We start from the raw sequence: 13856 nt of genomic DNA, 5'->3' as shown, positions 1-13856 counted from the left end.
AGGGCTCAGGGTGCCATGGTGGATGGCAGGGCTCAGGGTGCCGTGGAGGATGGCAGGGCTCAGGGTGCCATGGAGGATGGCAGGGCTCAGGGTGCCTTGGTGGATGGCAGGGCTCAGGGTGCCATGGTGGATTGCAGGGCTCGGGGTGCCTTGGTGGATGGCAGGGCTCAGGGTGCCTTGGTGGATGGCAGGGCTCAGGGTGCCTTGGTGGATGGCAGGGCTCAGGGTGCCTTGGAGGATGGCAGGGCTCAGGGTGCCTTGGAGGATGGCAGGGCTCAGGGTGCCTTGGTGGATGGCAGGGCTCAGGGTGCCGTGGAGGATGGCAGGGCTCAGGGTGCCTTGGAGGATGGCAGGGCTCAGGGTGCCTTGGAGGATGGCAGGGCTCAGGGTGCCTTGGTGGATGGCAGGGCTCAGGGTGCCTTGGTGGATGGCAGGGCTCAGGGTGCCTTGGTGGATGGCAGGGCTCAGGGTGCCTTGGTGGATGGCAGGGCTCAGGGTGCCTTGGTGGATGGCAGGGCTCAGCGTGCCTTGGTGGATGGCAGGGCTCAGGGTGCCTTTGTGGATGGCAGGGCTCGGGGTGCCTTGGTGGATGGCAGGGCTCGGGGTGCATTGGTGGATGGCAGGGCTCAGCGTGCCTTGGTGGATGGCAGGGCTCGGGGTGCCTTGGTGGATGGCAGGGCTCAGCGTGCCTTGGTGGATGGCAGGGCTCGGGGTGCCTTGGTGGATGGCAGGGCTCAGCGTGCCTTGGTGGATGGCAGGTCTCAGGGTGCCTTTGTGGATGGCAGGGCTCGGGGTGCCTTGGTGGATGGCAGGGCTCGGGGTGCATTGGTGGATGGCAGGGCTCAGGGTGCCTTGATGGATGGCAGGGCTCGGGGTGCCTTGGTGGATGGCAGGGCTCAGGGTGCCTTGGTGGATGGCAGGGCTCGGGGTGCTGTGGTGGACAGGGCTCAGGGTGCCGCGGTGGATGGCAGGGCTCAGGGTGCTGTGGTGGTGGACAGGGCTCAGGATGCTGTGGTGGACAGGGCTCAGGATGACATGGTGGACAGGGCTCAGGATGCGGTAGTGGTGGACAAGGCTCAGGATACTGTGGTGGTGGACAGGGCTCAGGATGACATGGTGGACAGGGCTCAGGATGCTGTGGTGGAAGGCAGGGCTCAGGGCACTTATGCATGAACCCGGGAGGTGGCTGGCAGGGCTGCTTGCACTGCTGCTGCTGGTAGGACATCTCTCCTGGCTCTCAGATAATCTGACAGACAGACAAGCAGTTCTGTTAGAGACAGAATCACTGGCAGAACAGATCCCTAGGACATGAATCCTCCGGGCTCCAGGGGCCTGTTTTGATTTCTCAGTCTATGATTTTGTGTAGCTTCTCCATTCTTCCATTTTAGGATGTTTTACCCTCAACTCTTGGGTCTTTTATAGTTCATCTCATATTATACCAGTTTCTAAAAACAAAATTACTTATGTAGCAACAACAAGTACCTTTCTGAAAATAAATAACTACCTAGAGAAAGAAACTCCAGGTATTAAAATTCTAGCCAATCCCCAACAAGCGTCGCTTCTCACATTTCCTAAGCCCTGGTTCCCCATTTAAGGGAACTGAGCCGTGAGTCTTTGAGGAGCACTGCGAAGGCTCCAGCCCATCACTCAAGGAGATTTGCACTCGGAGGAGGATATATTTGGAATGAACGTGGAGCTGTTTAAAACTCTATCCATTTAAGATTTGACTCCATGAGATTTGCACCTTTGACTCCGTTTCCCTCACCCCCTTCAACGTCATCTGCCAAGTACCAGTTGAAAATCATTGCCAAAACCTCCTTGTCGTCTCCTCCCCCTTCATGAGCATTGATGGGTTAAGGGAAATGGCCACATTCCCCCCAAGTTAAAGCCTAAGATAACTGAGGGCCAAGAAAGGCCTCTAAGAGTCGTACTCACCAGATTCTCCAAAGAGGGTCCACAACTGAATGGCAGGAAGATGGCTCAGCGGGGCAGGGAGCCCTTTTATAAGGCCCAGGAGGCCCCACACGGAGGAAGAGCCCAGGACTGGCACGAGGTGCTGATTTCCCAACCAAAAATATGACCTGCATGCCATCCCCAAAATGCTTTGCCACCCTCTACTGATGACAAGAACTTCCTTGTCCAGGATCCCCTCACCTGACCACATCAGTGATTCACAGACCTGATTTCAGGTTCTCGTTCCAGGACAGGTGACAAGTGGAAAATATGCCACGATTTCTGACAGCTGGGATGATGTTCCTTCACAGAAATGGCACGTCACCTAGACCCAGCTGGTCACTACCTTTATGTAAAACTGCTCCCCATTCAGTTCCGCTTGCCCTGTGTCCGGCTTTGCTCCCTTCAATGAGAGACCCTCAGGCTGGCCATAGTTCACCCTCAAGGGCACTCTCTCTTTACACTCATTCTCCTTTGCCGGCCCTGTTGGTCTCTAAGTTTTCCTCAATAGGTCCTTGGCTTGAACAGGCCACGGTCACCTCAGTTCCCCCCACTCGCTGACAGTCCCTCCTCTGGTGAGCTTCCAACTGGTCCTTTAGGGGGCTTCAAGGGCACCTCACTCCTCAGCTCTCTAGGCTAAGAGTCACTGCTGGGGTCCCTCCCCAAAGCTCCACGTTTGTAGATTTACTCGCCACCCTCTTCTCTGTGGCCCCTGGAAGCCAAGTGACTGCACTCTGTTGGAACCCAAATTTGTCTTCTCCCCCTTTCTTCCAAACTGCCTCGAGTCTGGGTTGCCACTGAGAAAATTTTCCACTCACACCCCAAAAATACTGTGTGCTGCTGTCTCCCAAGGAGTCCACTCAACAGACCCCCTGACTGGATCCTCTGTTTTGAAATGGCAGTTAGTAGGATTTCAGGCCTTCTCTGCACACTCGAGGAAGGAAGTTTTGCAATCTTTGTTGATTGATGGATATTTTTACTTCACTAAATCAAATATGGCTGACACGAACTCATTGATGATTTCTCAATATAATTTACTGAAACACAGTAAGTAAATACTAGTACATAATAACATCTTATTATAATTTATGGAAACACAATTATTCATGGTCCCAACTTTGGGAAAACTTAGCTATTGGCTAGGTACACAACATCCACCACTACTATTATGTGACAGTAAATACTTCTGACCTCTTGAAAATCAGTTTACATAGCTACAAGTTTAAAGTAAGGACTATACCCTCAAAAGTATACTACAATTCTCTAATAAATGCTTAATGTAGTACACACAACGTAGTGGTTCTTGAAGAAATATGAGCCCAGAAAGGTAGAAAAACTAAGACTAACAAAATCATAACTAATCAATAATTTTAACCATGTCATAGGCACAGTGGTGCAACCCTGTGACCCCAGCAACTTGGAGGCTGAAGCAGAAGGATTGAAATTGAAGGCCAACCCCAGCAACAATACAGAGGTCCTGAGCAACTCAGCAAAATCCTGTCTCAGAATTAAAAACAGAAAACAGAAAGGGGGCTGGGGATGTAACTCAGTGGTAACGCACCTCTGGGTTCTGTCCGAATACCAAAAGGTGGCATTGTTAGCCCCCGTGGTGGCACACCCCTATAATCTCAGCTCCCTGGGGACTGGGACTGGAGGACGGCAAGTTAAATGCCAGCCTAGGCAACGCAGCAAGGCCGTCTCAAAATAAAAAATAAAGAGAGGGTTGGGGATGTTGCTCAGTGGTACTGCATCCGGGTTCAATCCCTAATGCTATGGGGAAAGAATTAAAGGCATTGTTTAGATTAGGGACTATTTGGTGACTTCCTTGCCCTGCTTACTCCTTCTTCTGGCTGGGTTCACTGCCTGTTAAAAGGACCTGGGGGCACCTGTAGGGGCTGCTCCTTCTTTCCCTGAGAAGGCCCCTCGACCGCCTTAGGAAAGAGCTCACACCTTGGGATCTTACCCACAGTGCTGGGCAGCATCTGCAGTTTTCCCACCTTGTTTGGGCTGGTGTGGGACAGAAGAGATGACTGGTAGCCTAACCTGGGGATTGAAGGTAAAGGAATTTGTTTGGGTTGAGCCCTGATGTTGACTTTTGGCAATCCAAGGGAAGAACACCAAGCCGGTTGCTGCTCCCCAGCACCGTGAAATTCAGAATTGAGTCATCTAGATTAGGATCAGGAAACTGGCATGTCTCAGGGAGGCCCCAAGGAACAGGGATGCTCTTGGGATGCGTGAGATGCTGTCATGACATTCTTTTTGATGCTGAAATTCTAAGGCTGGTGCCCGCTGGAGCAAGAAATTAGATGTAGGAAGCGTGTGATTAAAACAGATCTATCACAGGGTGAATGGAGGCTGAGGAAGGGAGGAGAGTCCACACCTCTGTTCTTCCCGAACACACACACCACACAGATTGAAGCACGCGTATCATCTGTCTGGACTCCACCACCACTTTGCGTAGTGTGGAAATCTATCCAGAGGGAACTGGCTGGGGGTCTTGTGGTTTTAGAAAACTTTTTCCTAAGGGATCTTTTTAATTCAACTGAATGCATCCAGGAGAAATGGGAATCTCCAAGCCAGTGCTCAGGGTGTATTACTCTTCCCAAGGCACAGTGGGAATGCTTGGCTTTCTTCTTTCTCATCATCCCCAGGTGAAGTCCAATGTATTAAGTATGCTATTAGCCTATCCCAAAGACAAAGGAGCATAGATTCAATAACAGGAAGAGTGGATCAAAATGAGCCCCGAATAGTAAGATGTTAATTGCAAAAATGTTATTATGTCTCGTAAGTGAAAAAAAAAAAGAAGAATGGAATAACTGTGTATGATTTCAAGATTAAATAAGCCATGAGTCAAATAAAAAAATCATCATCAAATCTATATGCTGGAAGACCAAGGATCAATTTTGTATGCCTTCCAAATTCCACAGGAATATATTTGTTGAATCTACAATTTTACATGCAAACGATTAATCAAAGATGAATGAAAAATAAACTCCTTCTCAGAAATAGCAAGATGCAGCTTCATGTCATCTGATGGAACTTCTTGATGTTTAACTCCAACCAAATAGAAAGCAAAAACCCAAAAAGAAAACTTCAAAAACTGACCTCACTTGAGAGTGAATGAGTGGAAGCCCTGGGGTAGCCACTGTCCAGGACTGAGGTCATCCAGTCTCCCCGCCAACAGAATTGTGAAAGACTTCAGGAAGGATATTTCCATTAAGAAACTCCATCTAATACAAGGTAGAAAGCACAAGGCTGTCGGGAAAACAAATGCCTGTACAGACAGTGCTACCACCACATAACTACCACAACATGACAACTGCAAGGGTTTTTTAAAGTTTTTATCAGTGCATCATAGTTTTACATACTAATGGGGTTCATTTTGACATATTTTTACATGAGTGAAACAGAATTTGCTCCATTTCAATCCCAGGACTTGTCTTCACTGGTGTCCAAATCTTAAATCAGCACATGCACAAATTACGCAAGATGTGATCATGGATAACAATGCAGAAGGCAAATGTTATCAGTCTTGATGATGGAAGAGAAACATATTTTTGCCACAGTTGGGTGATGTTAGAGGAAAGAGCATAAGCACCAACATCCCCATCTCATTTAGTGGAAAGTCCGGGAACTAAAACAAGCACCACAATTGTCAGATCTCTGAGGATAAATCACAGAGGAATTAAAAACTATAGCAGGAAGATTTGGAGAGTAATAGTGAAAATAAGATTAGGGAAGCAAATACTTTATTTTCACAGTAGTGAAGAAATAGTTTTCACTTAATTTGATAAAATAGGAAATAACAGAGGACAGGAGGTCTGGGGAGTTGGAAGGGGCTACTTTTCATTCGATGCTTCTGGATAGTTAAGGCTCAATTTTAACCCCAAAACCCAAACTCACTCAGTGGAGCTCACCCATCCACTGGCCCCCTGGCCTCACCCCTCCCCTTCGCCCGAGAGCCTTGCTCTCTCTGCCATCTCAATTCTCTGTTCTCTCAACTTCTCCTGCTTTGAAGGCACATCACCACCATCCTGTAGGCAAGCTCCAATGTGCCGCTCTCTAAAACCTATTCCTTGGCCCTGCGACCCTCCCTGGTCATAGTCCAGCATCTCCCACTCCTTCTTGGCCGTGTCTCATGTTGTCTTCAGTCGCCGCCTTTTCTATTTCACATCCATTTATACCTCAGTCCACGGCAATCTGATTTAGCCCACCATTATGGTAAATCAAGGTCTATAGCAGCCATCTCTTTTTCAGTTTTTATCTACCTAGATTTCTCTTCTGCATTTTATAGTTTCTATTGTTCTTTCTTCAAACTCTACTTCTTGGTTTTCGCAACATCCACTTAACTAATCCTCCTCTTCCTGTGCCTCATTATCTTCTCCTTGTTCTGAACCTTTTCTTCGAAGTGCCACATGGAGTCCTTGCCCCTGGTTCATAGATATTACCAGGTCACACACTTTCTAGTCATATGCCCATGACCCGTGTGGTTTCAATAACCCGAATCTTCTGTTCCCTTGCACACCTACATTTGCACTCCAGAACTGACTCCAAACTTAAATACCCTCTTGCCTCTCTATCCACACGTCCCCCAAGTGCCACCAAACTGATGCTCTTTCCCACAACCATGTGAACGTCCTGTGCTCTCTGTCTTGTACACCACACTCAGCTTCTTGAGCCGTCTCTACTGTGTAGAGATCAACACCTTGTCATGCCACACAGAGGGTCTAAATATTTCTGGAATCCAATTCCCCCTCTGTCCCTGGTTCAGGGCCTTCTCGTCTCCTGTTCAGTCATTACATGGCTTCCTAACATACCTCTCCTGCCCCATCTTGTTGGATTCAAACTCATCTTCCGCATTGCTCTCAGTCAGTTCTCCATTAAAGAGTCCCACCTGATTACGTCACGTGCATTCCTGAAATACACTGACCTACAGGACAATCCCAGCTCCATCCCAGAGACTTCCTCCCCTCCAGCCTGTTCCTCATAACTCCATGTTAGACTGTGTGCGCTGCACCATGGAACTCCTATGATTTCCCTCATATCCCCTCTTTCTGTTCTCAGGGAATTTCCTTACTAGTAACATACCATCCTCTTACTATTTTTTTCTGGCTAATGTATTCACATTTCTCAACAAAGCCATCACTGTAATGAAAGGCCTTTGGGGATCCCTGGAAGGGAGGGAACAGGAGCCCCAGCTAATGGTCCCACAAAACACCCCGACTTTGTTTATCAGACCCCACTGCAGCCAGTGGATTTCCCACTCACCTGCTTCCCCTTTGAACTTACAACCTCTTTGAACAGTGGGGCTGCGTCTTCACCATCCACACTCAAGACCTTGCCCAAGACCTAGAATAGAGTAGATGCTCTATAAATATCTTTGAATAAATAAATTACTTTAGGTTCCTAAATGTTGTTGTCTTACACAAGCTTTATGGCAATCTTGTGAGTTGTGAGAGAAAGAAAATGTTATTACCTCTGCAACAGGAAAACTGTGTGGGTTCATTATGCCAAGAGTGGATAACAGTGAGCACAAGTCCTGCCCATGGGAAGCCTTCTGCCATATTGTCAGGCAGAAAGCATGACGCATCTCACCAGACGCAGCTCCTCCATCTCGGAGTTTTCACCCTCCAAAACTACAAAACAAATAAACTTCTATTTTTTTATAAGTTACACCATCTGTGGCATTCTGTTATAGTAACATGAAACAGACTGAGGCACCAATTAATGGATTAGTTCAATCCTTCCTAATTTATCTTGCAGCAAAGTTATGAAATACTTTATTTATCGCTGGTAGTTTACAAATAACAATTACTTTTTTACATAATTGTAAAAGTAAAGGAAATGTTATTGATGAGTTAAAACTTGTAGGAGATCATTTCCAGCCCAAAGGACAATGATATAGATTATTTGAGGCCCTTAGGCATGAGAGCAGAGGTCTCTTAACTGTGGCATAGGTACAAAAAGGACTTTTACTCAACCATAAAGAAGAATGGGCTGGGCCGGGGCTCAGTGGCAGAGCACCTGCCTAGCATGAGTGAGGCACTGGGCTTGGTCCTCAGCACCACACAAAAATGAAACAAATAAAATAAAGGCACACTCTTCATTTACAACTGCAAAAAACCAAAATTTTTAAAGAAGAGTGAAATTGTGTAATTTGCCAGCAAATAGGTGGAACTAGGGAACATCAAGCCAAGTGAGATAAGCCAGATTCAGAAAGTCAAGGGGTGAATGTCTTTTCTCACACTCAGAAACTAGAGAGAAAAACAGTGAATAAAATGTGATCTCATGAACATAGAAGGGAGGTCAATAGAGCAGAGGAAGTGGATTGAGGAGGAGAAAGCAATGCGGGGTGGGAGAACTTCAGAAAGAAGTCTACCAAACTGTGCTGTGTCCATGTGTGAATACACACCACAATGAATCCCATTTTATATACATTATTATGCACTAATTAAAACTAACAGTAATAAACAGAGACTAGTAAAAGAAGACAATCAGGAGGAGGAAAAGGAAGGTACTGGGCCATGAGATTTATTAAATTATGTGCATGTATGAATACGTCATGATGAATTCCACTATTGTGAATAACTATAATGCACTCATAAACACCATGGAGAGAACATATCATGGACCTGTCAACTCCCCTAAGTGTGGAGAAGGACCGCGGCAGAATAACACTGATCCATCAAACACTTCTCACCTCTCCCAGATACAAAACCATGTTCTCGGGTGTGTGTGTGTGTGTGTGTGTGTGTGTGTGTGTGTGTGCGTGTGTATGTTTATTTTTTATTTTAATGATTTTTGAGACATTTTATTTTTGTTTCCATCAATCAACTTGAGCCAAGATAAAAGTCACTTGGATCCTCGGAGAAAAGGAGCAACTTGAAGCAGATGATGCAGGACATGGTTTTGCCCAGCAGAAGACCAGAACAGTCGTGGGCCCTTCTTCCTAGAATATTTTTCTTCTTTTCCAAGATGCTGATTCTCGGTTTTTCCTTTATCCTGTATCTGTGTGGGTCCCCAGGTGCAATGCCTTGCACCCTTTGTGGAGGGGTGGATGTGACCTGATGAGCAGGTAAGAAAGCCTCTCTCCTCCCAGTTCCTTCTCCGTCTTCCAGACGTCAGACTGCACTGCTGTCTCTTTGGGAACCGTCCCTGGTGCTCCAACACACAAACAGTTAAAAGGCAATTTCTGAGTCCTGAGCTAACACTCAGAGGAGTTTTGATTTGCATTTCTCTGATTGCTAACACTCGGGACTTTTATCAGCTGCCTTCCCTGTTCAACCTGCAGTGACTCCTCTGGTGCAAGGGCTCACCTCTGTGGGAAGTGCCAGACCTGCCAATCCCTACAGAAGGCTGGTGCCCCTCTCCCAGCTTTCCCATCCTTCAAGACAAAGCTGAAAGATACTCAAGGAATGACTCCTTCCCAAGTACTACCACGGAAGTTAATGTCTCCCACATTGCACTAACGCTGCACCTAGTAAGGGTCTGTTGGTGATGGTGATGAGGAGGAGGAGGAAGAGGAGGAAGAGGAGGAGGAGGAGGATAATTATTGCAGAACCATATTAGTTACCAATTATCAAGTGCAGGTTTTGAAGGAATAACATAAGGATATGAATGCCTCTATGTCCTTAGATCCAGGGATGAGAGGAATAAAATATACCCAAAGACCCAAAGAAATGAAAAACTCAAATAAACAGTAAATGGAATTAGAATCTGGAAATGATGGTGCAGATTTATAACAAGGAATTATTGGTTAATGTGCAAACTGAATCAAAAAGGCACCAGCTATGAAAGTCCCCTGTTTGAGTGCCAGTCCCTACTGGCACAGTAACTGTATGCTGTATAGGGGAGGGCGTTTAAAATACAAAATTTGACATGTAAGATCACTTAAGGGACTCACCTTAGAGTTTATAAAATGTGTAACTGACTAATCTATTTAAACTTGTAATTTTAAGAGGTGAGGTATAATGGAATTTGGCTAGGTTTCCAAACAGTTTTTGAAATATTTAAGAAAACATAACAATCAAAATATGTAGACATTTTCTTCAATTGTATTTGGTGTTACATTTGTCAGTCAGAAAGTTAAGGTGCATAGCAATTGAATGTGTCAACTCTGTGACTTCAGTTTAAGTTGCTAAGAAAGTTTAAAGGTGATAAAAGGATCAATCATTTCTCCAAAGTTCCTTGAAAAAAAATGTTAAAATTTCTACACTTTAAAATAATAATAATAAATTAAATTAAAATTAATAATACTAATTATTTGAGGTATTAATCATAGTCCACAAGAGGCAATGCTTTAATTTGTAAGTTTAGTAACTTAAATATTGATTTTATAAACCAAAGTCGCCTTCCACCCCCCCTTTGTGATAGGCAACCAACATTCCAAGACATAAAAACCGTCTGTGGCCATGAGGAGAAATGGACAACCAGAGACACAGGAGTGGGTGGACAGGTGGCCCGCGGGTCTAGAGATCAGCCCAGACCCTCTCAGGCAGGGGACCCAGAGAGGAGGAGGGGGAGGAAGGAGGGAAGAGCTGACAGGAAAAGGAGAGGACATCATCAATGGCTGCACAGAAGGTGGCTTTAATCCTCAGAATCCATCAGCCTGTGGAGATCCCGCCCAGGACCACAGGGGACTGCACCCTCCACACCCTGCTCTCCCCACTCAGAGGCCTGTCTCCAGGCTCATCCATCACACCTCCCAGGGCTCCCTGCCACCCACTGAGAACCGGCTCTGCATGTCCTGCTTTGGCCCAGGACCCACAGGCCACCTAATAAAGCACCCCTGGCTGGTTAGGGACAGAGAGCTCACAGTAGTGGGGAAGACAAGGCCTTGTGGACCACTCAGGGGACATTTCTAATGGCTGGGAAGATCCCAGACCCACAATCAGGTTATTCACCTTTCATGACCTTGTCAGTCACCCCAGGTGGGAGACAGACCCTCCCTCCTTTCACAAAACAGTGCTTTGCTGAGGAACCTGCCAGACTGTGGCTGGTCACCTTCTCACCTTCACCGAGTTCCAGCATTTTTGCTCCAAGAGCTGAAACTCTTCAGTGCACATTGTTATGTGAGGTTCCCCAGGCGACTAGTTCCCCAGAATATCTGCACATAGAGGACATCCTTCCCCCAGCCTTTTCCCAGCAGTCCTGGGACTACCTGAAAGACAGGTGTGTCTTACTTCCCCAAACTCTGAAACACAAAAACAGAGTCAATGACACCTAGGGCCACTCCTGGGTGGGGGACTGTGAACACTGAAGGTTCCTGGGTGCAGGACCCCGATGCCCGTTCTCCTCAGGTCCATCTGTACCCACTCACAGGCTGGCATTGACACCTGGGTGTGCTGCCTGAGTGGGCACCACACACCTGCTGGGCTCCTGAACCTCCACTGCAATGTGGACTCCCCTCCTGTGTCCCCACCCCACCAGCTCCGTCACCAGGGTGCACGGCTCACCCTTGTGCTCCCTTTTCCACTGGAGAGGGCCCAGGTACCACGCCCCACATTTGGATAATGCTAAAAGTAACCCCAATCCTTTCTTATTGATCCGTAGTGAACAACTACCCTCCACTTCACGAGTAGTCCAGGTGATGGTCCCCTCCCTCTGGGACACTTATCCAGCTGTTGGTGGCCCTGTGCGTGTGGCTTTCCACAGCAGGCGGCACAAGGCAGACACATCACACGGGAAGTTAGTGGGGACCTGAGCATCCCTAAGACAACCTCTCCCCTCTTTGTCTCTGTCCAGTGACATCTGCTCTCCCTCCCAAGTTCTCAGACGCCCCGTCCCTGCCTTCCAACCCTCAATATCCACGTCTGCTCCTCCATCAGTCCCCACCAAGGACTGCTCCTGCTGTCCTCGGTGACTTGTCACCTTCCTCTTACTCTCAGCTCTAACCACCACCCCCTTAAAATCTGTGACCCACACCTCCAGGCCACAGACCCCCCTCCACCTCCTCCTGAACCCACAAAACTACTGACAGCCAAGAGATGGGACAGGAATGACTCCACTCCCCCTTCCCAGGTCTATCAAGGTCCTGATGAAACTGGTCTCTCATCAGAGTTCCTGGGCTGGAAAGTCCTGTCTACTCTCCAGACGCCCCGTTGACCTTTTTCTAATGGCTCTTTCTATCCAGGTCCACAGAGGTGTCTTCTGGGGGCACCCACCACAGTTCACAGCCAGTCCTCAGGCTTGCTCTTGTGGTGGCTTTAGAACACGGGAGGCTCAGGTCCTGCACCCCCTGCCCTCCGCCTACCAGCCCCTGCACATGCTCTGTCCCCACCCAAAAGCTCTGCCTCCGTGGCCCCTTAATGGTTCTCTACCACCAAGGACCCAGGGGCACTGTGGGAAAGGACCTCTGCATCCACCTCCTCCAGGCTGCCTCCCTGAGGAAGCAGAGAACTTGCTAGAGGCTGGTTTTGAGCCCTTTGGGTGTGTACCAAGGAGTGGGGTGACTGGTCACATGGTGGCTCCTTCCTAGTTACTGAGGACGCTCCATCCTGCTTTCCAGAGGGGCTGCACCAATTTGCAGTCCCACCAGCAACGAATGAGGGGACCTTTCCCCACATCCACCAACATTTATTGTTACTTGTGTTCTTGATCACTGCCATTCTGACTGCAGGGAGACAGATCTCATGTGGTTTTAAGTTGTGTTTCTCTAATTGCTAGGGATAGAGAACATTTTTTCATATATTTGTTAACTGACTAAATTTCTTCTTCTGTGAAGTGCCTGCTCAGGTCCTTTGCCCATTTATTAATCAGGCTTTTTTTTCTTCTTTTTTTTTTTTTTTTTTTTTGGTGTTAAGGTTTTTTATTGATTATATATCCTGGAGATTCATGCTCTGAGGGGCAAGGGACAAAGGTCTTCTGACTTACAATCAGCACACTAGAGTAACACAGTTACATCAATATTTACAGAAACTCAGTTCAAAATAGTGAAGCTATGGGCACCAACTGAGGGGCCCTTCAACAGAAAAATGAATAAAGAAAATGGGAGAATATTACTTGGTCATAAAGAAGCATGAAATTATGCCATTTCCCATTACATGGATGGAAATGGAGAACATCATGGTAAGTGAAATAAGCCAGTCCCCCAATCCATAGGACAGATTTCTCTCTGATATGTGGATGCTAACACACAAAAGTGGGGGTGGGGGAATAGAAGTTCATTGGATTAGACAAAGGGGAATGGAGGGAAGGAGGAGGGAAAGGAACAGAAAAGACAGGAGAATGTGTTGGGCACCATGTTCGTATGTGGATGAGCCACTAGGAATCTCCACGTCTGTACAACCACAGGAATGGGATCCTAATTAGAATAAGCTGAACTCCCAGTGTGGTAATATGTCAAAATACACTCTACTGTCCGACAGAAGTCTAGCCCAGAAATTTCTTTCGTCTTGTGTCCTCATATCATCCCACCTCCAGGAAGCCCTCAGGTACACGTGAGGAACATGGATCTGACCTCACGTCCTCCACCCTACCCATCTCACACACACACACAAAGATCCTTCCAGAAGGAATAGGAACACTGTTATCCACCAAAGAGCTGCAAAACCGGACTTTTCAGTGCAAAGAGGGAGTTGGGCAAGATTTTCAGGAACTGGGTGCAGCATCAGGACGCCAGGAGACGGTGGGGAAACCCCTTTGGTTTCCTCCTTCCCAGGCTGAGCCCAGGATAAAAGACCCTGCTCCAGGCTGCCCCACTGCCTCGTGGGTCCCTGAGGACAGAGCAGCCAGGAGAGCCGCAGGTGAGTGGGAGCCGGCGCTGGGGGGAGAAAGCCTCACAGGACCATCAACAGGGTCCCGATGGGCGTGATGAGGAGGCAGGGTAGAGCCTGGGGTTGGGAGAGATGGAGAAGGGACAGGAAGATCGTCAGAGTCAGCAAGATGAACAGAGGCACAGGACA

Source organism: Marmota flaviventris, chromosome 10 (assembly GCF_047511675.1).
Source record: "Marmota flaviventris isolate mMarFla1 chromosome 10, mMarFla1.hap1, whole genome shotgun sequence".
In the NCBI taxonomy this organism is placed as follows: Eukaryota; Metazoa; Chordata; class Mammalia; order Rodentia; family Sciuridae; genus Marmota; species Marmota flaviventris.
This window is presented reverse-complemented; position numbering follows the sequence as displayed.